The sequence below is a fragment of the Kogia breviceps genome, chromosome 4 (assembly GCF_026419965.1).
Source record: "Kogia breviceps isolate mKogBre1 chromosome 4, mKogBre1 haplotype 1, whole genome shotgun sequence".
In the NCBI taxonomy this organism is placed as follows: domain Eukaryota; kingdom Metazoa; phylum Chordata; class Mammalia; order Artiodactyla; family Physeteridae; genus Kogia; species Kogia breviceps.
This window is the reverse complement of record NC_081313.1, coordinates 8,992,884-9,017,581: the sequence shown is the minus strand read 5'-3', so window position 1 is coordinate 9,017,581 and position 24,698 is coordinate 8,992,884. Positions and strand designations below refer to the sequence as shown.

The 24,698-nt window shown below is 43.6% G+C and overlaps 1 protein-coding gene and 1 non-coding gene across 2 annotated transcripts in view; both read left to right on the top strand.

Annotated features, from left to right (window-relative positions):
* CTNND2 (catenin delta 2) overlaps window positions 1-24,698 on the top strand; it is a 961,852-nt gene that overhangs the window by 870,018 nt on the left and 67,136 nt on the right. The gene's annotated exons all lie outside the window — the stretch shown is intronic.
* Window positions 9,434-9,540, top strand: LOC131756461 (U6 spliceosomal RNA). The gene has a single exon (XR_009335643.1). It is a non-coding gene; the product is annotated as a U6 spliceosomal RNA (small nuclear RNA).

Below are 24,698 nucleotides of genomic sequence, written 5' to 3'. Positions count from 1 at the left end.
GAGCTCCCACCCCCAAATCACTACCGCCACCCTGACCTTCGTAAAATCCTCCAATAAAGGAATATTCGATGTTTCCATGATATGCATGATACAAAGTGAACTCTGCCATCCGATTTCATTTTTGAGTAAAACAGTTTGTATTAAGTCCCCTGCAAGCGTCTCCATGCTTCCTAATATGGGCATGTCTCTCTTCTGATCTTGCTCCAACCTCTGAGAAGCATTTGAAATATTCATACATCTTCGTTCCTAAGAGAAAAGTTTCCTAGTTTTCTTCCTTCCTCTTTCTTTTCCTTTGGCTTTTTCTCCTCCACTCTGCTTCAGGGCTCTGTCCTGGGTCAATCTTCTGTAAAGCCCATCACATAAATTCATTATTTCTGACATTGTATTTTCCAGTTCTAGAATTCCCATTTGGTTCTTTCTTATAGTTTCCATTTCTCTGCTGAATTTGTTCATTTTTTAATCATGCATGTTGTCCATTTCTCCACTTGATATTTAACATTTATATCACAGATCAAGTCCTTGTCTGCTTATTCTAGTATCTGGGTTATTTGTGGATTTGCCTGTATTGACTATCCTTTCTCTTCATTTTTGGCCACATTTTCCTGCTTCGTTACATGTCTTGTGATTTCTTGTTTATGCTAGACATTGTGTGTTAAAACATTAGAATTGACTGAAGTAGATAATACATACCTCCAACAAAACACCCCATTTCTTCTATCAGTCTGCTAAGGTGGAGGGCTGAGTTAATCAAACAGGTATTTTAGCTGTATCTGGGCTTTAGTTAAATTCAGTTTTTACCACTGATTCAAATGTTTCAAGAGCGTGATTGATCAGTATTTAACCTACAGTTGGGCTTAGAAGCTAAGCGCATACAGATTCTGGAGATGTCTCTGTGCATCACAGCCCAGTCATTACTTTCTGAGTCAGAGGAGATGTTTAGATCCCTGCACTACCTACATTTTTCAGACCTTAAATAATTTTACTCTCACTGTCTCTATCCAACCTCAATACTTACTTTTTTTAAAAAAATAAATTAATTTATTTATTTTTGGCTGCGTTGGGTCTTCATTGCTGCACGCGGGCTTTCTCTAGCTTCAGCGAGCAGGGGGTACTCTTCGTTGCGGTGTGCAAGCTTCTCCCTGCGGTGGCTTCTCTTGTTGCAGAGCATGGGCTCTAAGTGCGTGGGCTTCAGTAGTTGTGGCGCATGGGCTCAGTAGTTGTGGCTCACGGGCTCTAGAGCGCAGGCTCAGTAGTTGTGGAACGCGGGCTTAGTTGCTCCGCGGCATGTGGGATCTTCCCCGACCAGGGCTCGAACTTGTGTCCCCTGCATTGGCAGGCGGATTCTTAACCATTGCGCCACCAGGGAAGTCCCAACCTCAATACTTACTGTTCCTCAGTTCACAGCTGTCCTTCCAGTTGGGCTCTCTCCCCACTGTCCCTGCTCTTTCCCTTCTCTTTCCACTTGAGCTATTCTATCCCCCACTCCTCACAGTTGCTCTTTCTCTACCTCCTTCATATCTACTCCTTACCCATCCTCCAAGACAAATTCTAGTTCCACCCCTTTTACAAAGCTTCCCTGAGAACTCTTTCTTTAATTTTGTGCTCTATTTGAACTCTTCCATGTTTATCAATGTATTTTCCCAAATTTAGCACATAAGGAGTATTGTGCACAAGACACATATGAGTGCATAATGCTAATGGATGCAGCAGTATCATCTCCTCGGCCAAGCCAGTAGCTCTTTAGGAACAAGAAAAACATCTTTCTCTGTTTTCTCTTTTTATGCTTCTTTTGAAAGTCCTGGCAATGCCTAGCATCGTATGAATGTGATGACAGCCACAAGGAGGTGTTGCATCGTTCTGCTAGAATATGAGCTCCAGGGGAGCAGGAGAAGTAGCTTCCTTGTTTGCTGCTGGAACCTCCAGAACAGTGCTGTTCCAGCATCTGGCAGATAATTTTTAGGTTTTATTTGAATGCACAGTAGGTTGAAGTCATAATATTGTAGTTTCATCAACCAAATTACCATTGTTATATCTTGATTTTCCTAATTATTCAAAAGCGGTTTGCAGTGATAACCTATAGCATAACATCGTTGACAAATGAGACCTACATACCTACCCTCACCCTCCTTCCTCACCTTGAACACACCACCACCACTACATCCCTAAAAATAGAGCTCCAAGCCTTATCTTTATTATGTAAACAAAAGCAGATGAAAAACACTTTTTCAGACCATGATTCTTTTTTTTTTTTTTCTTTTGCGGTACGCAGGCCTCACTGTTGTGGCCTCTCCCGTTGCGGAGCACAGGCTCCGGACGCGCAGGCTCAGCGGCCATGGCTCACGGGCCCAGCCGCTCCGCGGCACGTGGGATCTTCCCAGACCGGGGCACGAACCCGTGTCCCCTGCATCGGCAGGTGGACCCTCAACCACTGCGCCACCAGGGGAGCCCCAAGACCATGATTCTTGATCTCAGTTGTATATTGGAATCACCGGAGCCCATCCCCAGAGGCACTGAGTTATTAGCACTTATTTTTAAGCTCCCTGGGAGGTTGTAATATCTAGCCAAGGTTGAGAACTACTGCTTTAAATCTCTGTAAGACCCATCGTATATAAAAACAGCCTGCTAATCTCCTGGAAAACTGTCTTCTTCCAATTTTGAAATGTTTTATAATGACTACAGTCTAAACCTGAAGTCATTATCCTCTGAGCAGTTTTCTCTGAGACATTCCATTTCTTTGATTGCAACAGACACAGAAATTTTCTCCAGAAATTATTCTGATTCAAACTTCCTCTTTACATTATTGTATGTAATGGATGATGGCTTTGAAATAGCTGATTTCAGTTAACATTGCCACCAAAGGTACTGATAGCTAGAGTCAAAACAAAGCATGAATTCTTGCAAATGTATTTATACATAGTAGGAATATCAAGTGGGCATCAGCTCCTTGTTGTAGAATAATCTTTCATAACACACACTTAGGTGAGGATGTCATGAGTCTTTTCAGTTTGGCAAAGGTTTCTAACTTTACCTTTCCACTTAATTAAGCCCCTTATGGTTGAAAACTAATTGAATCAAGAGGATGATTGTAAAGAGCTTTTTGGAAACATCAAATTCAAGGGTAATGCTGACAATAGAGTTCAGAGCTGAGAAGGCTACAGGGACTGTCTCACTTTTTCTGATGGAAGCAGGGTGTCCCCTCGGTGCCGTCCTCCCCCACTCAGGGTGTCTGAGTTCCCCACCACTTGGGAAGCCTGCCAGTGCCCAAGGAAAAAATGCCCGCGGGGTACCAATGAGCAAGCAAAGAAGGAGGAAAGTGACCAGAAAATATACAAATTAATACTTTGAGTTATAACCCTGCCTCCCAAGCAGCCTTCCCCAAAACGAGAGTATTAGCATTACCTTTCTGAGAGCTGCTTTTCTTGAGTTAAACTACTGATCACTTCCCAAATATACTCTTCTTTGCTGTGACCTTATACCTCTGCCTGGATGATGTATTAAAATGTGTTTTCTTTGATGTGCAGAGGTGATGCTAGGCCGTGCATGCTTTAAGTTGCTGTTGAATCTGGTATCTCTGGGGTTTGGTATGGGGGAGGCTGCATCAGCTACGGGAAGAAGCTAATGGCTTCCCTTGAGGATCAAACCTTTGACTTTGCTTTCTTGGCTGGATGCTAATCTGCCCAACTAAGGGAAGTCAGAGAATGGGGAGACCCAAGGAATAATTCCATTGGCTTCATTGAACATCCCTCAGTTGGCCTGATCCTGTATACCCTAGTGTTAAGTGTCACCTTCTTCTGTGACACCTCACTTACCCCCAGGAGAAGTACTGGAATTGTATTCCATTCTCACCAGTTTTCACTACTGGCCCAGGCTTGGGGAGAAGAGCTAGTGGATAGAAAGATGTAGGGTAGGTGATGAATATTGACAAGGCTATTTGTTGAATGAAGGTAAAGGGTATTCTTTCTGAAGCATCATCATAGGGGAAAATAGAGGATTGTTCAGTTACCTATTTTCCATTAGGCAAAGGACTAGAACTAGCTAAAAACATTTGAATTACAAAGTAGAACACCTCCCTGGATCAATATTTTAAACGGTAAGCAAGTGACTGTGCGACTCAATTGGATAGTAATGATCTGGGAGCAACAGATAGTGAATGCCGAGCACGCAGTAGTCAAGTACAGTTTGCCACGAAGCCCATCTTAAATGGGTAAGTGACCTCCTATGTGTAAACATGACTGCATCCATGGTAATTAGGTGCAAATGGGAAGGGACAGACTAAGTCAGGCTTTCTCTTCTTCCCACATTAGCTTAAAGCAGCACATATAGCCACCCTGCTTTTCGTCTTCCCAGCTGGCCCCCTGGGTCACCCCCAGCCAGCTGGGCTGGTGGGCTCTGGGCAAGAATGGAGCAGGGGATTTGGGGGTTTGGAATGAGAGTGATCTTTAGAGAGCAGTGCTGGGGAAGTGGAGGAAAACCAGAACTACAGACGAGACGATACCAGTGACAGTAACAACTACAGCCTAGCCCCCATGCGTCATCTGCAAACACCCACTCCTGTTCGGGGCCGCCGGAAGGAAGCTGAGGGCCTGGCGTAAGCTGGATGCAGAATAAACAAACGGCAACTGCCTGGAACTAACTAGACAGACAAATCAGTGAGTCCAACTATTTGGGTGTCTTCTTTGGAAAAATGTCTATTCAGATCACTTTTAATCAGACTGAGGTTGTTTTGTTTTGTTTTGTTTTGTTTTGCGGTACGCGGGCCTCTCACTTGTGGCCTCTCCCGTTGCGGAGCACGGGCTCCAGACACGCAGGCTCAGCAGTCATGGCTCACGGGCCCGGCCGCTCCGCGGCACGTGGGATCTTCCCGGACCGGGGCACGAACCCGCGTCCCCTGCATCGGCAGGCGGACTCTCAACCCCTGCGCTATCAGGGAAGCCCCAGACTGAGTTTTTTCCTATTGATTTCTCTGAGTTCTTTATATATTTTAGATATTAACTCCTTATCAGATATAAGATTTGCAAATATCCTCTTCCATTCCATAGGCTGCCTTTTCATTTCCTTGATGGTTTCTTTAGCTGCACAGAATCACATTTTTAACTATAAACTGTTGCCAAAGATGTAGTTTCCTGTGTGGCATTTCAAAGATAAATCTGACACATCCCTCTTTTAAATATACCTGATCTGAATATCATAGTAGTTTAATATCCCCCAACATCCTTTTAAATAATATGTAAGGAAGTTCTTCATTAATGTTAGAAGTTATATATAATTTCTGTTGCTTCTTGAGCATGTGACCATTCGACATTCCCCAAGAATTTTACTAAATGCTTAAAAGTCTCTTATTAAACATTCTTTCTGCAAACAAAAGATATACAAATTTAAAATTTTTTAAAAATATTTCTTGTCGTATTAGGCTTTAAGTTTCTCTTATGTATTGTTATTACTGTAGTTCTTAGCAGGACACGAGCAAAACAGCAACATATATGTGTCATATATCTTGATTAAAATTTTTAGATATCAAAAGTAAAATTGTATTTGAAATGTATCCCTTAGATGGATAAGCCCTTGTCTCCCAATCAATTAAGATATTCAAAACTGAGTTTTACTTCTTGCTTGAATGGAGAGGATTCAGTATCATTCTATTCTCATTGTGTATGTATGTTTATAGATTTAAATCCTGAGAAACATCATTAGATAAGGTGAAGGGAATCAAAGATCTTTATAGCAATATCACTTGATTTTTTCAACTTCTTTTGGATTTTATTTCAAAATCTCATTGGGATCCATCACCAGAAGTTAGCTTTTGTTACCTGTCCAATGGCAACCTGAGTAAGTTCTCCTTCATTCTGGAGACGGTAAAGAATTGGAAACTACCGCTTTGGAAAAAAAAAAAAGGATGAACTGCCCATCCTTAGAGCTGTTTTTCAACCCAGACACTAACACTGTGCAGAAAAACACCTTGGTTTGGACTAAGAGCACGTTTGCCACTCAGGAGCAGGGAGGGACTCGACTAGGTTGTGTACAGTGAGGTAAAGAGGCTGTGAACGTGCACATGGGAGGGTTTTCAAGCAGATCAGTTTTGCTGGAAGAGTGCGTAGGAAAGCCAAGGATCTGAAAATGGGATCCCTGAAAACCCCAAGGCCCTGTGTGCCCTCAGAGAGTCTGCATGAAGTCCCCGGGCACACAGAGCCCAGTTTGGAGACCACAGCCCCAGGGTAGCCTGACCCTGAAGGACTCCAGAAATGACCTTCCTGTTGCTCCCACATGGCCAGGGGTTAACGGTAGGAGAATGTGCTTCTCTGATGGGTTAGCTGTATTTTCACAAGCTGTTTCCACATGCGCCGTTTTTGAGCTGCAGTTCCTCGGGGGGGGAGCTTTACCACATAGAGAAAAGCAGCCAACTGCGTAGTGAGAAACACCAGGCAAGATTTAAGGATTACATTTGAAGCTAATTAAGACTACAGTATGAATTTTATGCTCAATCATAATTTCTTATCGACGTATAAAGTATCATAATTGAGACAATGGATAGAGTATTTGAAACTTCCTGGGGACTAATTAAATAGAAAGAAGTCTGGCTTTCAGACTGGAAGCTCCACAGTTCAGTTCTCATACCATAAATGTCTGATGTGATGGTTTAATACAGTCGCCAAGATATTATACTAAGAAATAGCTGGATATTTCAGGGGGTTAGTGTAATTCTGTCCTTGTCTGCTGACTTCAGAAATGTGAAATTAATTATCTCCTCGTTCATTCATTCGACCAGTATTTATTGAGTGACTATTATGTGCTGATCCCAGTAGAGCATCAAAGTTTCTGCCTCCTGGAATGTATGGTCCAATGATGGAAAGAGTTTCAAAAGGAAGCAAAAAAATATTCACTTTCTGCTTTGGATGTGAACAAAATATTGTAGTTTGAAAGGGATTAGGGCATAACAAGTGGAGGAAAGTGTTGAATGGGTGGTCAGGAGAGGCCTCTACCAGGTGACACCCAAGCAAATCCTGAGGGAGCGGCAAGAGCCACATGTTAAGCCATCTGGAGAAAGAGAGCTTTCTGGACAGAAGGAGCTGTGAAGCCAAATCCCTGCTGCAGGATGGAGCTTGGCATGTGCCTAAAATGGTGAGAAGGTCAATGTTTTGCAACCGGTAAATGAGGCAGGAACGCTTGGAGATGGTGATGGTGAGTGAGAGAAGCCTTTAAGCCTAGGGAAGGAATCTGAAGACTTTGGCTGGGAGAGAGTGATGGAATTTACAGTCCTGGAAGTCCTCTCTGGTGGCTGGTCAGAGACTAGACTGTAGGAAAGCAAAAAGGCCAGGGAGGGCTTGATTTCATGAGTCTGGGAAGGAGATCATGTTATCATGGTCCAGAGCTGTAGCAGAGGGGTTGGGAAAAGTATTTTGAAGGTGGAGCCAGCAGGACTTGCTGATGGATGGAATGCAAAACATTATAAATAGGAAAAGGAAAGAGAGGGCACAGGCTAATAGAATCAGGCGTTTGGTTCGGGGCTGAAAGTTTGAAATGTGTATTAGATATGAAAGGAGAGATGTCCAGTAGAAAATGGGGGAAAATGGCTTTGATGCTTAGGACTAATATATTCATAGGTGTATCACCAGTGGGGGAAAAAAAGATATTTAAAGTCATGGTCCAATTATTTTAATTCTCTAAATACAGAAACAGCTATAGGAAGCCTAATCTTAAAAAAAAAAAAAAAAAAAAAATGCCTAGGGGCTTCCACGGTGGCGCAGTGGTTGAGAGTCCGCCTGCCGATGCGGGGGACGCGGGTTCGTGCCCCGGTCCGGGAGGATCCCACGTGCCGCTGAGCGGCTGGGCCCGTGAGCCGTGGCCGCTGAGCCTGCACGTCCGGAGCCTGTGCTCTGCAATGGGAGAGGCCACAGCAGTGAGAGGCCCACGTACCGCAAAAAAAATAAATAAATAAATAAAGTAATAAAATGCCTACCCACAGGTAGACAAGCATTTCTTGGCTCATTAACTAAAGATAGGTTTCTTACATAGTTGTATTCTTTTCCTTTCCCTTTCAGTAAAGCAGGCAAGAGATAATGTTTCTTTTGTGAGTGCTACTGAAAAATATAAGACCACATGCGCACAAATAATTTTCGAATTATCTGTAGATCCCATTGTGGAGCACTTTTAAGTATGTCTTGTTTAAGTACAGTAAGCGGAGCTTATTCATACACTATAGTTGAGGCATCATGACTGTTGATCGAACCCAGGAAAAAATATAGCAGTGGGGTGGGGAGAGGGTCAGTCAGTTGAGATCGCTGAGCAGTGTGGATTTCCATTCACTGGTCTAGACTCTCCTCTTGGGTATTATTTGTTTTACTTTGATTTCCTAAGGCTCATTATTCTGCATAGTCACATTTTACTACTGCAGTTTTCATCTGTCTAGTAATTTGTGTGTGTGTGTAGTCACCCCTTATTATAGTGCTTCTGGGAATTGATGAATCCCTGAGAACAGGACAGCGTACCTAGTCATTCTATCTTGTTCAGTTTTCCGTGTGGCAGAAATTGTTTTAGGGGTGTATACATGAAATGCCAAGTTATTTGAATGGAAATGCTTCTTTGCTAGTACATTTATAAACACAGCAGGGTGGTTACCTCCCCTTGACCCACTCATACAAATGGTCTGGTAGTGAAGTTATCTTCCATTTTTCACCTGTGTGCAAGTCTTGGCAGGTGACTTCGTCAAACATTTAGAAGTGAGAATAGCCTGCAGTGAGGGAACTGCTTCCAGGAGATAAAAATCTAATTGATAGAGGACCATTAGAGACACCTTGTAGTCAAGCTTGCTTTGTTTTGCAGGAAAAAAAAAAATATTTTGCTTCCTCCTTCTTTTGCAATTCTAAGTAAGGCTCAACTAAATTACAATTCTATAGATCGACAGATAGAGATACAGATATGAATATAGATTTGGAAACGGAGAGTTTTGTGATACTTTTTCTTATAAATTGAATACTTATGGTTGTCCATAATGCTGGTTAAAGGATAGTTACAGGTATATAGATAGACCTGTGTCACAGCAGTACAGCACAAGCAGTGACTCCACACACAGCGAGTAAATGAAAAAGGCTCAACATGGACTCACCTTTGGAAATATTCGGAACGACGCATGGGCTGACTTGACCCCAGACCTCCTAAGTCCAAGTCTCTGGCGTGGGGCCTGAGCATCTCTATGTCTCCAAAGCTTCACAGGCAATTCTGATACCGGTCAGGGTGGAGGTCATGTTCACTGTACTGTGTTTGCTCCCTCACAAGGCCAGCCATTTCCTCTTATGAATGCATACTGCCCTTTTTACAATTACGGGGCCGCTTCTGACTGAACTCTAAATTATTATTTACAAAGGGTATTAGCATCCTTAAAAGACTCAAGTGCCACTAAGATTGTTCAAGGAGCCCATGAATTTAAAATACGTAAGCAGTGCTCGCTTCAGCAGTGCGTCTAGTAAAATGGGAAGGATACAGAGAAGGTTGGCATGGCCCCTGTGCAAGGATTTCACACGAACTCATGAAGCATTGCTTATTTTTATAGAAAAAACCTTACAATTACCAAAGGGAAAGTGGGGGAGGCATAAATTGGGAGTATGGGATTAGCAGACGCACACTACCATATAGAAAACAGATAAACAACGAGGATTTACCGTATAGCACAGGGAACTATGTTCAATATCTTGTAATAACCTATAATGGAAAAGAAATGAAAAAAGAAGACTATGTATATGTATAACTGAATCACTTTGCTGTACACCTGAAACTAACACAATATTGTAAATCAACTGTACTTCCATTTTTAAAAAACTTAGAAAAAAGAGAAATTTAAGAGACAAATTGACGAAATGCAACATGTGAGTCTTAATTAAAAGAAAATGTAAAAAAATAAAAATAAATGAAACAATCAGGGAGTTTGAAAAAAATACATAAGCAACTTGAAGAGGAAACGTCATTATTTTGAACTAAGTTATACGAACTATGTCAGGTTCTCTAACACACAAATCTAGGAATAAAACTAAATTTTTCCCAGATTCCTTTAAATGTATTTATTCTACATCTCATTTGTCAATACTTATTTAGTAACAATCTAAGTTAACTCATTCAGTGAACATTACCTTATTCAAGGTATCATGCTAGGTGCTGTGATACAATGATGGCATTTATTTAGATTCTCAAAAGATGATTCACTGATAGTATTGAGATGTGAAGGACTTATTCTCAGAAAAAAAATCTGTTGCTCAAACACCTAAGTTGATTCCAGCGTGTACCTAGTAAAGGCCCAGTGGTGGGAGACAGCCCTGGCCCAGCACCAGACTCAGTCCTCAGGAGCTGGTGTATCTGAGAGCCCACAGTACCGTGTGGGCTATGGCCTTGGGAGACGACGTCTTTCTGCAGCCAGGTAGCCAGATCAAACCCAACTCGGTGGTGCAGGTGGACCTCCCCTGTCTTCAGCGGACGCAGATAGCCCACCATGAGCCCTGTCTGGCCAGGTGGCTGTAGCGTGCCCCACTGTGATTCCTCACACCTCATCATCCACAACAATCTCAAGTGTAGGCCAGTAGCAGTTCAATCTCTCCAGCCTTGCTCTTCATGGTAGGGTTTTCTTTCTCCAGAGCCAAAGACCACGTACGTACAGTACCACGAAGCACAGCCAACCTCTAAAACAACCCACCACTGGCATGCTCTGGCACACCCAGCTCCAGGCTTCAGATCAGACTGTGGGAGGAAAACTTCTTTTCTACCAACTTAGGTCTCAGTGGTCTGGGGTGGTGGGCGGAAGTGCAAATTAATTGACAATAGAGTCACATGCATGCGGGGTACTCAGTAATCTGAGTCATTCACCGAACAGCCAAGAGTAAAGGCTTATATACCACCTTAATAGTGGAAAGGAGGGGGAACTAGGGCTTCCAGGGGAAATAAATGGAGGGTATGGCAGCTCCTCTAGAGTTTATTTATGCAATTTCTCATCACTGTGCTAATGGCCAGTCTCCTTCTTGGCTGGAAGCTCCTCACAGAGAGGATTTATGGCATCTTCCTTCTCAGGAATCTCTGCCTTTGGTCAGCTAAGGGAAGCTCAGAAAAGGCTTCTTTAGGCATCTGCTGTATCTCACATGTCTCCCGTTGAAAATAATCTCATGTCATTCTGTTGGGTCCCTTTAATAGTTTGCGAGTGTTTGTTTAGGGAGCCTTGCTTATGGCTCCAGTTCTATGTCCGTAATCCTACTTTCTCAGACCTTTCCACTTCCTTCATTCCTCAGTCAAGCCTGTGGTGTGAAAGAGGTGATTCAGGTCTTGCCAGATCTCAAGCCAGCATTCACATGACAGGTGTCAACTCTGACCCTGTGCATTGCTAAAGCTTCAGCCAGGCAGGTAGCTGGCCTGAAGCCCATGCCTTGTTCTCAAAAACCAGGTCAAAGATCTCAGTCTGCTGTTCAACTTTGGCGAGTATCTTGAAAATCAACCAGAAATAAACAGTCAATATTATATGATGGCAGTGTCACAACTCTTTGGATACCTGTAACCATAGAACTAACTGGGACCGCTCAGTTTGGGGAAAGCAGCTCTTCATGAGAAAATTATTCTAATACAGAAAAATAAGTGGTTCCTACACAAAGACCCTGAGTCATCTAGAAACTACTGCATTGTGTTTACTATGTAGCAAGCCTTCAACTTTTACAAACTTCACTTACAGCAGTGCCAGGCCAAGGGTAAGTTCTCTTTGCAAGGGAGGGAGGTGTGATACGTGGGGTGGGAGGTGAGAAATGGGGCGAGCTGTAAGGTTGGGGCTGAGAGTTGAGACATGTGGCCTGGAACCAGGAGGTAGGGTTTTCAGGGAACTGCTCATGAAGGTAATAGGAAATGTGTTTCTTGCCCTTGGTATCTCTCATATTCCTTTTAGTATCTTTTCCCCTTGCTGACCTGTTTTTAAATTTTTATTTTATACTGGAGTATAGTTGATTTGCAGTGTTGTGTTAGCTTCAGGTGTACAGTAGAGCGATTCAGTTCTACATATACATCTATCTATTCTTTTTCAGATGCTTTTCCCATATAGGTTATTACAGAGTACTGAGTAGAGTTCCCTGTGCTACACAGTAGGTCCTTGTGTTGATTTTCTATTTTATATATAGTCGTGTGTATATGTTAATCCCAACCTCCTAATTGATGCCTCCCCCCGCTTTCCCCTTTGGTAACCATAAGTTTGTTTTCTAAGTCTGTGAGTCTGTTTCTGTTTTGTAAATAAGTTCATTTGTATCGTTTTGTAGATTCCACGTAAAAGTGATATCATATGACATTTGTCTTCCTCTCTCTGACTTACTTCCCCTTGCTGACGTCTTATTTCTGGCTCAGTGATGGGTGTTGTACCTTTTCTAGCTTGAATCACTTGCGCAAGTTACTTACCTTCGCTGTGCCTTTGATTCCTCGTGTTTGGAATAGAGATAAAAATAGTGCTGACCTCATAGGTCAGTCGTGAGAAATAAATGAAGACATACAGAGTACTTAGAACCGCACTGGGGCATGTCGGGCCCTGAGTGCCCCACCGTTATCATTAGTCTTATGCCTCATGGCAATAGCAGCAGAACTAGTTCTAACTAGTTCTAGTTCTAGTAGTAGTGTCTGACTTGCTTATGCTCCTGCATAGGTTTCCCTTGGTCCAGTGGAGGCTCCCAGATGATGGTTATGCAGTGCACTTGTTCTGTGAGAAAGAGATTGAAAACTCTCAGTATATTTAAAGTTATCTCAGGCCTATTGCGATGAGGCCTTTTCTCCAAAACCCATTTTTCGTTTTATTGCAGGCACAAATCTTTTTTGATGCAGATGCTTAAAATTTTTTTCCCAGTAAACAGCACTCCTTTCACAAAGACATTCTATTGGGTCATCGTATCTCTATACTTCTAAGAAGCCCACTGGCAAATAATGGAACAACGAGGGAATGTGTTGGCAATAAAGAACTGTCTGCAAATGACACAAGTAGCTGGAATCCCCACTACCTGTAATTATATTCGCCTGCACATGTGCAGAGCTTGATAACAAGAAAGAGCCTGTTTTGTTCTTCCTTAATTTCAAGAGGAAACAACTGCCAAGAACTCTAGGTTTTAATGACCAAAACAAGCTTGCCTGAAACAGATTCAGACACATGAACACAAAGTAGCAGATCAAATACATTTTGTGACCGGGTGCAACCTCCAAGAGGTTCCATCCATGTCTCTCTTTGATTATGCCATTGTCCCTGTACCGTCTACACGGTACAACAAAAAGGGCCATCTCACAGTGTCTCCAGTGAACCACGAAAAATCTCAGGTAAAAAGTACATTTTTACGCAAATCCTTTGAGATGAGGATTCGCCGGAAGGATTTGAGTGCAATATCCAGTGTAGTTGAATTCCTCCTTTGGTGTTGAATCTGCTGTGCTTTATATACCAAAGAGCTCAGCCTCTTCCTACAGACATTGAACTTCATTTATTTCACTCATGGCACCATTTAAGCTTTTTTTTTTCCTCTGAAACTTCTCTGATAAGCTTGCCTCCGCTTACAAAAACATCAAAGCCTGGAAAGAAATTATTAGACAAGAAACAAGAAAAACACCTTTAGTTTAAGCTTCAAATGAGACCAAATTGATTGGTCATCTGAGATTAAGTTGGCTTGGCAGTAAGCTGATAGCCAATCATGTTTATCACCCTGTTCCTCTTCTAATTTCTCTTTTGAGACTTTCAGAAAACTGCCTACATTCAGTCATATGGTTAAGAGAGGCTGATTAAACCTAAAACCAAATTAGCTGTTGCCCTATTCGTGTCTTGTTTATTCTAAATAAGAAGAAAATAAACCAACTCATGGAAAAAAAGCATTATAGGCACAGACCAAAAGTAACAACTTATTAACGAAAATGTGTTACTTAATAATTTTTATAGCATGTCTAATAAAGGGCAAAGGCAAAAGGCTTGTTACGTCAAATGCCCTTCCCCACGTGAGTTTCGCCTGAGAAAAAATGGTCCTTGATGGCGTCCATTGCTGGTTCCCCCCAAATCTCATCAGAACAGCCTGTGGCTAAAACCCAGCTGAGTTTATTGTTCACCTTGGCAAGGGACATCACCACTCAATGGAGCTTTGTCAGTGTCTCAGGGGGATGAGGTGACGTCAGATTTTGTTGAAGTTTGTTTTAAGGCGGGTCTTTCAATGCTGGGACTTGCCACAGTTCAGGATTCGTAGAAACGGGAATTCAAGGCATCACGGGGCACAAACCATCTGTTGATGTTTTGTGGAAGACTTCATGGGTCTTTCCCAAAGTTTCTGTATTGAACAGTTAGGTTATTTTCCTGGGCAAGAGTCTCCTGGGATAGTAAGTGTCGTTCATGAGGACAGTGAGAAAAGTAAGTAATGTTCGTGAAGACAGCCCGTACTTGGATCCTCCTTGCCCGAGTTGTGTGTGTGCAGGAAGTGGGGATGGGGAGCTGGGAGTTGGGGGCAGAGGGTTTCAGTTCTCCATGCCCTGAGAGGGTGCGTGCATCTCAAGAACCGCTCTGTTTCGTCGTGGACAGGTAGCCTGATGATACCGAGAGGAAATAGAGGTGCAAGTAACGTAAAGCTGTTGATTATTCATTTTCATTTTAACTTTAACAGCATTTGGGCTCCAGTGTCCCTACCTCTCCAGCCACACTCAGTTACTCCCTCCCAAGTAGGCGTGGAAAGTGTGACAGGGTCTCTACTCTCAGCGACTGGGTCCTTCAGCTAGAGACTGAGCCCTGGCCCAAGAAACCACCCTTATGTATTTATTCACAGACATTCAGGTTACAGCACACACTTTAAGTACTGTGGGAGTTCATAGAAAATAAACATAATGGGGTGACAAGGCTTATTAAATGCACGGGTTTCGACTGTGAAGAAAGAATAAGCAAAACTTGAGTATGTTTAATGTAAAATTTATTTTAAAGTTTATTCTCAGTTGCTTTAGAACATAGGTCTGATCATGTCACTCCTGTTTGCCTTTTGAATGAGTCCTAGACCAACAAAATCTCCGACTGTCCATCAGTATTTGTTGAATGAACAATTGGTATTCATGCTTTAAGTTCGTAGAGAACAGATATTACAGAATCTGTAGCTTAAAAAAAAATATCTAGTTCTATAAAAACAGAGGGAATTTCTCAATTCTCATAAAAAAATCTCTCGCAAGTCTGATTTTCCAGCATTAGAACATTTTCATATACCCTACAGACTTATTTGTTAGTGTCAAAGGTCTGGATTTTTCTATTTCTCACTTTTTGTTTCTGCTAGAGGTAGCCATGCCAAGAGAAGTTCCAAATGCACAAGGTGGAATCGGTGATCCACAGTGGCTGAAGCGCCCGTCCATCAGGGCCCAGGTTCTTGTCAGTTCGTCTCCACTCCCCACCATGATGGGTGAAGTTAGCTACGGAGTTGTGCGTCCATTTTTCACAAGCTCCTAGTCCTGGCCGAGTTGCTGTATGGCCGATTGCATGTCTCTTATCGAGAATTCTCTTCAGTTTCAATTTGCTCTTGTATCCCTCTGCATGTTCTACTTCTATGCTAGGGATGGTAGCATTTTTTAATAAAGAGCCTCCTTTGGAATTCCCTAGTCGTCCAGTGGTTAGGACTCCGTGCTTTCACTGCTGAGGGCCCGGTTCAATCCCTGGTCGGGGAACTAAGATCCCACAAGCAAAAAAAAAAAAGAGTCTCCTTGAGACCCTTGGGAAGGAAAGCAGCTCATCTGGCAGGTTCCGTAAGAATGCACACCTGCTCGCGCTGGACGGGTGGGTGGTATAGAAATGAACAAAGACCACCCGAAGCTTCTGTCTCTTCTGAGCCTCCTGTAGCAAGGGAGTTGGCCACCATCACTTGGGTGTTTGGCAGAGACTCATAGGCAGGCAGATAGTGGAGGAAAGGGGAGGCTTCCACTGGGCCCTGATGCGAGGCTGTTGGCCTGGGGAAGCTGGGGGAGGGCTAAGGAGAGGCAGACCATCCTATGTGATTGTTAGGGGTGCATGCTTGGCTTTCTCTGGTTGGTTTTCAGTTGGTCTCCAAATGAGGGAAGCTGCCAGTTATTAATCAAGTACTAGCCATTTGGGGACAATTGTTACAGTTATTGTTTAGCTTCCTGGATTGTCACTAGAGGTAATGTGACTTTCCTGATAAGTCTGACTTAGAGCAGCCTGGCTTCCTGTGTTTATTGTATAAGGGGCTGGTTTCCTGGGCAGGTTGCTGCAGGCTGTGGCTCAAAGGTCTATTTTTATACATGGTCTGGCCACTGCCCATTTGTATATTCCATCTAGCAGTGGGGATATTTGTGAAAGTTATAATGTAACAGAGCTCTGATTTAAAAAAATACGTTATTTTCAAATTGTATTTAGTTACAGTTGCAATAAAACTAAATGTAAAGTCACAGCAAGACCCTTTTTGACCCACCTCCTAGAGAAATAGAAATAAACAAATGGGACCTAATGAAACATAAAAGCTTTTGCACAGCAAAGGAAACCATAAAAAAGACAAGCAGCTCATGCAGCTCAATATCAAAAAAAACAGACAACCCAATCCAAAAATGGGCAGAAGACCTAAATAGACATTTCTCCAAAGAAGATATACAGATTGCCAACAGACACATGAAAGGATGCTCAACATCACTGATCATTAGAGAAATGCAAATCAAAACTACAATGAGATATCATCTCACACCAGTCAGAATGGCCATCATCAAAAAAATCTACAAACAATAATTGCTGAAGAGGGTGTGGAGAAAAGGGAACCCTCTTGCACTGCTGGTGGGAATGTAAATTGATACAGCCACTATGGAGAACAGTATGGAGGGTCCTTAAAAAACTAAAAATAGAACTACCATATGACCCAGTAGATCATTGGGATATGCCCAATCCCACTACTGGGCATATACCCTGAGAAAACCATAATTCAAAAAGAGTCATGCACCAAAATGTTCATTGCAACTCTATTTACAATAGCCAGGACATGGAAGCAACCTACGTGTCCATCGACAGATGAATGGATAAAGAACATGTGGCACATATATACAATGGAATATTACTCAGCCATAAAAAGAAATGAAATTGAGTTATTTGTGGTGAGGTGGATGGACCTAGAGTCTGTCATACAGAGTGAAGTAAGTCAGATAGATAAAAACAAATACCATATGCTAACACATATATATGGAAGCTAAAAAATAAATGGTTCTGATGAACCTAGGGGCAGGACAGGAATAAAGACACAGATGTAGAGAATGGACTTGAGTACACGGGGAGGGAGAAGGGTAAGCTGGGACGAAGTGAGAGAGTGGCATGGACATATATCCACTACCAAATGTAAAACAGATAGCTAGTGGGAAGCAGCCGCATAGCACAGGGAGATCAGCTTGGTGCTCTGTGACCACCTAGAGAGGGGGCATAGGGAGGGTGAGAGGGAGACACAGGATGGAGGGGTTATGAGGATATGTGTATACATATAGCTGATTCACTTTGTTATACAGCAGCAGCTAACACAGCAATGTAAATTAATTATACTCCAATAGAGATGTTAAAAAAAAAAAATCTAAACCTAACCAGGTAATTTGGAGTAAATTATCTACCATAGGTTTTTCTCTCCCTTCAGTATTAAATAGATAGACCAGTCTGTAGCAGTGCACACTAATTAATTGTAAAGAAAATGTAAGAACCAGGATGTTAGCCAATGACAAAGATTTAACATAATTTGTTGTCTCCTTGGATCTATTTTCCATTGGGACCTAAGTTGGTGGATACTCCTGAGTGTGTTTCTTGCAAAGAAGTGTTCATGAATTCTTGGTCTAAAGGTCTAGGGACCAGCAGACCTGGGTGAAGAAAGAGGAAAGAAATATATGGCTTGAAAGAGAACGGAAATATATCAGAGATTGGTAGACACGGAAGAAAAAAAGCCTTCAGTTAAAACTCCACCGGCTAAGAACACACACAATTCTATTGTCTAAACCACTTAAAAAACAAATTGCTGGGACCTCCCCGGTGGCACAGTGGTTCAGAATCCACCTGCCAATTCAGGGGACTTGGGTTTAAGCCCTGGTCCGGGAAGATCCCACATGCCGCGGAGCAACTAAGCCTGTGCACCACAACTGCTGAGCCCACGTGCCACAACTACTGAAGCCGGTGTGCCTAGAGCCCGTGCTCTGCAACAAGAGAAGCCACCACAATGGGAAGCCCGTGCACCACAACGAAGAGTAGCCCCCGCTCACCGCAACTAGAGAATGCCCAAGCACAGCAACGAAGACCTAACGCAGCCAAACAATAAATTAATTAATTTTTAAAGAAATTGCTAAGAAGAGATTATTGTAAAGGTGCTTTATTGAACTCGTTAGATTCTTTCATTGAACATTTGTTGGGCCCTACTATGAACCTGGCACTGGAAATGTCTCCACTATTATTTGCTAACTATAGTCTGTAATCATATGGAGGAAAACACTATATATTTTCACTAAGACAGTGAATAGCTTGTGGCTTCCAAATTTAATATTTAAAAGAAAGGACTATCAGGAGAGATAAAAGGTGAGATAATTCCTGCTTAAGGAAAAAACACTCTTTATGTTACTTTTGCACAAGTGGTATTGAAACCAATTATTTATAGAACACACACCACACACAAGGGACTGGGTTGGGTGTCTGGAAAATGGAAAGTATTTCCAGAGCTGAAGGAATTTCGGGAAGCCTTGTAGATAAGGATGGATGCATACATCTGCAACGCATTGGTAGATAGTAAATGTGCCTCCTGAGTGGTATAAACTCAAGGGCTCCCTGGGGTCTTCTCTGGGAGGGTGCTATTTCCTTGCAGCTGGTGAGCAAGGAAGTTATCACAACACATTTGACAAGTCTTACATTTTCATCTGTCAGGTTGAAAGTTAGTGCAACGTCCATGCCAATGCATGTTTAGACATTTATTTTTCTTATATTACACTCTGCAGACAAGTGAGAGGAAATTTGACAAGCAATTTGTGTTATGTCAGTTACACCAAGTCACACCCCTCATCTGCCCCTCTTATCGCACAAAGCCCGTGAGGCGTGAAGTTCCAGGGGCTTACAACGTCTCTGAGAAGTATGGAAAGGACACAAGGAGATGTCAGCAAAAAGAATCTTCCCATCAGCAATTTGATGTGACTGTCCCATGACTTTCAGAAAGTGACTTACCTTCACCCACTTCTAGTAGTTACCTGGTGTTATGAGGTGAATGTTTGTGTCCCCCCAGAATCCATACAGTGAAGCCTTAACCCCCAATGTGATGGTATTCAGAGGTGGGACCTTTAGGAGGTTATTATGTTTGGATGAGTTCATGAGGGTGAGACCCTCCTGATGGGATTAGTGCCCTTATAAGAAGAGGATGCACACGCACCGAGGAAAGGCCATGTGAGCACACAGAGAAAGTGCTGTCCACAAGCCTGGAACACCAGGAACCCAATCTACCAGCACCTTGATTTTGGACTCTCCGTCCTCAGCTTCTGTGAGAAACAAATATCTATCGTCCAAGCCACCCAATCTGTGTTATTTTGGTACAACAGCCCAAGATGACAAAGACCCTGTCTCTCCTCACTGTGAATCTCTAGAGCAGTGACTCTCAAAAAGGTGCAATTTCTGCCCCCAGGGGATATATGGCAAAGTCTGGAGACATTTTTTTCTTGGTAGAGTGGGTTTGCTACTGGCATCTGGTGTGTAGAGGCCAAGGATGGTGCTGGGCATACAGGACTGCCCCCCACGGCAAAGCGTGATCTAGCCCAAAATAGCAGTAGTGCCGAAACTGTGGAAATTAGCTCCAAATTCGGTACAGACGTCTCCTGAGCAGCCCTGGAAACCTGACACCTCTCCCCAACAGCATCATTAACTCCTGTCTTTTCCTGATAATTCCGAAAACCACCACAACTAGGAAACCCATCAAAACGCTACTCTTGGGGCCAGATCACATTAGCTGGAATGTGGCCCCTACAAATGATCGAGCTGGGCCCTCTCATCCGTTCTTGTGTCAGCACACCTTCCTCTCCCTGTGGGCTCACCCTGCAAGCTGTGCACAGTGAGGTCTTCCAGCAGCTCAAGTGTATATGGTGGGCATCCACGGGGCAAGTGATGACACCGAGAGAGAACAGTCCAGAAGCACTTCTGTGGCCAGTTTTCTTCAAACCATTTCTGTCACTCTGCATAGACCCTTTCGGTTTCCCAGGCAACTAAATGCATTACCGAAAAATATATGCATGCAAGATTTGTATGGTAAAAATAAAACAACATAACATTAAATTTAGGTCTAACATTTGAGATCACTCAGATCTCTGAAAGCAACTCCCTTCACTTGGGGAAGAGTTTATGCTTCAGTTTTAAGTACTATCTTGGGATGCCTGACTGGTGTTTGCATTGGTTGGGGTTTGGTGGGTTCTGCTTTTTTTTGGTCCTGGCTACCATTTAAGCGGAGAGATTGGAAGGTACGTCGTTCAGTGCAGTGTTTGTGGAATGCCTGCCTTGATCCAGGCCAGTGCCAAGTACCAGAAGCTCAGGTGTTAAGTGCCTCAAGGACATGACTGAGGTGAACAGACCCTCACATTCTGCTAGAGATAGGCCTGGATTGGAGGGTGGGCCGGAGCCAAAGCATCTTCAGGAGCAGGGGATATAGGAGCAGCCTCCTAAATGATGTGACCCCCAAGCTGAGCCCGGACAAGTCGGAGGAAACCAGACAAAAGAGCACACAATGGACGGAGCAAGAACAACAGAAGTTACACCCCAGGGACCCAACTCCTGTGCATAGTTGACAAAACTACAACCGGGGCCACCTGGTGGGAGGAGCGAGCTCCTGAGACCTGCCGGGGTGCTATTTGCCCGCCCCAGAGAGCGTGTGTTTCATGCGGTAAGCGAGGGGCTGCCATGGATGTGGTCAGAGGATGGTGACACACGCTGGCCCGTGCTTCCCGGGTTAATTCTGCTGGGATGAAAATCTGACCCATTCGCATATGTTCGGACATAATGCAGACCCGTTCCACGGTATCAAGCGATGGGATAGATTGACTTTCCTGTTCTTATTGACCCCCCCAATGACCAAAGTCACAGATTGAAGTAAGCGTCCCAAATTCCCCATCCTAACTCCACTCACATCCTGTCCCTCCCTCAGGTAGACAAGAAACCCCTTGGTGGATAATGGCCTTTTTTTTTTTTTTTCCCCTGGAGCAAGTCTCCAACTTTATTTCTACCTTTTCCCAAGACAGCCGAGGGACCTGGTCCCAGTGGGACGGGCGCGAGCTCCTGCTTCCCTTGTACCCCAGGCGGGCCCCGAGAACCACTGCAGGGCTCCCAGCTTGCTCCCTGGCCTCCCTGGAGCCTTTCTTTGCCCCGAGAACAGCCCTCACCGGGGAGGCCAGGAGCTGATGACGAGTGGGCCTGGCTGAAGGCAGAGCGGCAGGGGTACCCTACAGCCCCTTCCCACCTTCCGGGGCCTCCTCAGGCCAAGTCCCCGGGGGGGGGGGCGGGGCGTGGGGTGCGGGTCAGATACAAACAAGCTTCCTGGAAACAGCAAGGCAGGGTGCCAGCAGCTTTGAGTCCTGACTTCAGGGCCCTCGCGTTCTTGCCGAGTTTCCCAGCATAATGCCTTTTACATGGAACAAAACCAAAAAGCATTTTTTTTTTTTTTTTTAGATCATTGCCATCGGTGGTAAAGTGTATGTGCTGAGACTTATTTCCCGTGTTCCTTCAGAACAAGTGTCCCGGCCCCTTCCTGGGCCGTCATCTCCCAGACGGGTGGAGGTGAGCCCTGGCAGTTTCCCCCGCTTCTCTGCAGCTTGCAGAGCTGCGTGTGGGAATCACCTCTCATTTCCAAGATAGAGAGCCTTTACGGTCACCGATTTCCCGGAGAGAACCACGGCCTTCTCTGGGCGGTCACCATAATAAAATCTATTAAAGCTCCTGAAATTCGTGAGGACACTCAGTTGAGAGGCGTAACATAGGACACAATTGAAACTCGATTTCCTGTTCCCAGTAAAGTGGGAGATTATCCCCGTGGACACAGCTGGGCGGCTTTCTGTTGCTGTTCAGAAACTGGTCTGGCTTGCGTTCGCGTCCAGAGTTGGGACGGTGTGTTGTTGACTCCAGGGAGCACGGAGCGAGTTTTCCTTCTACCAGAGTAAAGATGAAGCAGAGTCCAGTGCCCGTGACAGTGGTGATCACGGCGGGGGTCGTGGGCTGAATCATCATTTTTATTTAAGTAAGTCACGTTGATTTGATTTTGCTCATTGTGTCTCCACACTAATCTTCGGGACCTAGAAGGTGGGGAGGTCATTCAAGGGATTTCCAAGTGTGCTAGAAGTGGAGTGACAGATTCCACGGGATCACATGCGACGGAGGATAGGAGAATATTTGTCAAATAAAACGAAAGATAGCTAACTGTTGTCTGTGGTCTCCTCTTCAGAGGAGCTGCTCTAAACATGGGCCTAAATCCAAATGTTGCCCAGTATATTGACTTGGCTTCGACTGCTATAACAAAGTACCACTAACTGGGTGGATTAAACAATAGATATTTACTTTCTCAGGGTTCTGGAGGCAAGAAGGTTTCGGCAGGGCTGGTGCCTTCTGAGGCTGGGTGGGAAAATGTGTCCCATGTGTCTCCCTTAGTTTCTGGCATTTGCCGGCCATCTTTTGTGTTCTTTGGCTTCTAGAAGCATCACCTTGATCTCTGCCTTCATCTTTACTTGGTGTTCTCCCTGTATACGTGTGTCTGTCTTCAAATTTCTCCTTTTGATAAGGACAGCAGTCATACTGGATTAGGGACCTACCTTGTTCCCATATGACCTCATCCTAAAAAATGACATCTGCAACAACTTTGTTTCCAAATAAGACCTCATTCCGGAGTCATGGGGCCTAGGACTTCAGTGTGACACCCAGTTCCCCCTGTGAACAGCAGCACTCCCGTTTCCACCCTATTTCACCCGAAGTAGTCCCATCAGCTGCTAAGGAGGCAGCCACCCTTCCCTTCCCCACAGGATGGGGGTCAGCCACTCAATTTTACTGGTTAGAACCAGCCAGGATGGCAGTCCTGAATCTCCAACTAAAGAAGGAAGGAAAGAGGAGAAGACAGAAAGCCCTGCCGACACCTGGATTTCAGACTTTGCGCATTACAAACTGTGAGAAAATAAATTTCTGATAGAAATAGATTTCTAACACCCTGAGTTATCACCCACAGTGGCTAAGGGGACACCTCCCTGAAGTCCCAAAGTCCTCTCCAGCTTTGCTCTGGCCTGAATTCCTTGATGAAGAACAGAACCACCAGATGGTTCTATGCTCTTTCCCAAGTCATTCAAGTTCAAGTTGCCCTTCCTTGAACCTGGCTATTTATTCTAGTCCCCGCCCACCTCTCGGCTCCTGTACTTGACCTTTGCAATTTGTCACTGGAAGGAAAGTAGTTGCTGCGAGACCTCCAGGCAGCTGGTGGAACTATGCTAGCCCCTAACTAGCACCACTGAATGTTCACGCCTTCTAAGAAGCTAATGAAGGGCCCATACATTCTAGGAAGCATATACTCCAAGTTTCTATTGACTTTGAAAATAAGGTAGCAGAGGCTGTGCATACTGGATTATAAGATGTACATAGAAAAACTTTTCTGTAACATGGAGACTCTTAATTGTTTTTGATTGATGCTTGGCTGGGATTTGCATGGATTGCTTTGGTTTGTTTCGACGCTACAATCACTGCATTATCATAATTAAGCTGTTTGTACACCAGAGTTCAGGCTCTTGGGTGATCCTTTTAGATCACGCCAAATCAGCTTGACACAGTGCGGGGGCAAAACCTGCAGTGTCCGTCGTTCTAGAAGTTGACGCTGCTAAAAAAGTCATCCTTTCCAAAGGAATAGCCCTCTCATCACCACACCTCACTGCCACGAGGGCGGACAGCCAGGAAAATCAGACTTCTGAAGGTGAATGCCTACTTCAAGTTTTCAAAAACTGCAGCTGTTCAGGTAAGAAAACTCAGACACCAGCCGCTTTGCTGGGCTTTAGGGCAACTGCTCAGCAGAAACCCTGTGTCTAGTATTTTTCTGCCTTTTTTAATCTTCCTTACAATCTCTTCCATTCACCGTATCTTCCTCCTTTGCTACAAGTGAAATCCCATTACAATAAAGAAATTGCCAAAGGACTATCCAGTTTTTTTCCTTTTCCTAGAGTTTTGCAGTGTTAAGTGTTGCTTGTAATAAATGTGTCATCAGCTGGGCCCAGATCTAATATTTAGTCATTTTGATTGAGTGGGATTAGTGGAAATAATCTTTGGTCTATATTTGGTCCTCTAGGCTCATTCTTTGCTTCTGCCTTTATTCTCTTTTATTCGTTTATTCTTTATCTTCATGCTTTATCTTTTTTCTATTTATCACCTTAGGGAGAGTCCATAGAATTATAATAGTTGTTGATTTTTTTTTTTTTAGTATAGCACAAACACACCAAAGTTTTAAACTCATCAAAGTATAAATACTTTTAAGTTTTGGTTGTACACACAGAGCATAAGCCTACAATATAAACACTGGAATTCTAGATACATTAATAATGCCAGCAATTCCATACAAAACTTCCACTGTGGTTAATTAATAAAGAAACGGGCAGTATTATTTAGCCCAATATACTTTTACAGTTTTCACTAGCTAGGGAATTTGGAGAAATATCTAAAACATGACCAGTTTTTTATTAAAATAATTTAACATTATCTTTGG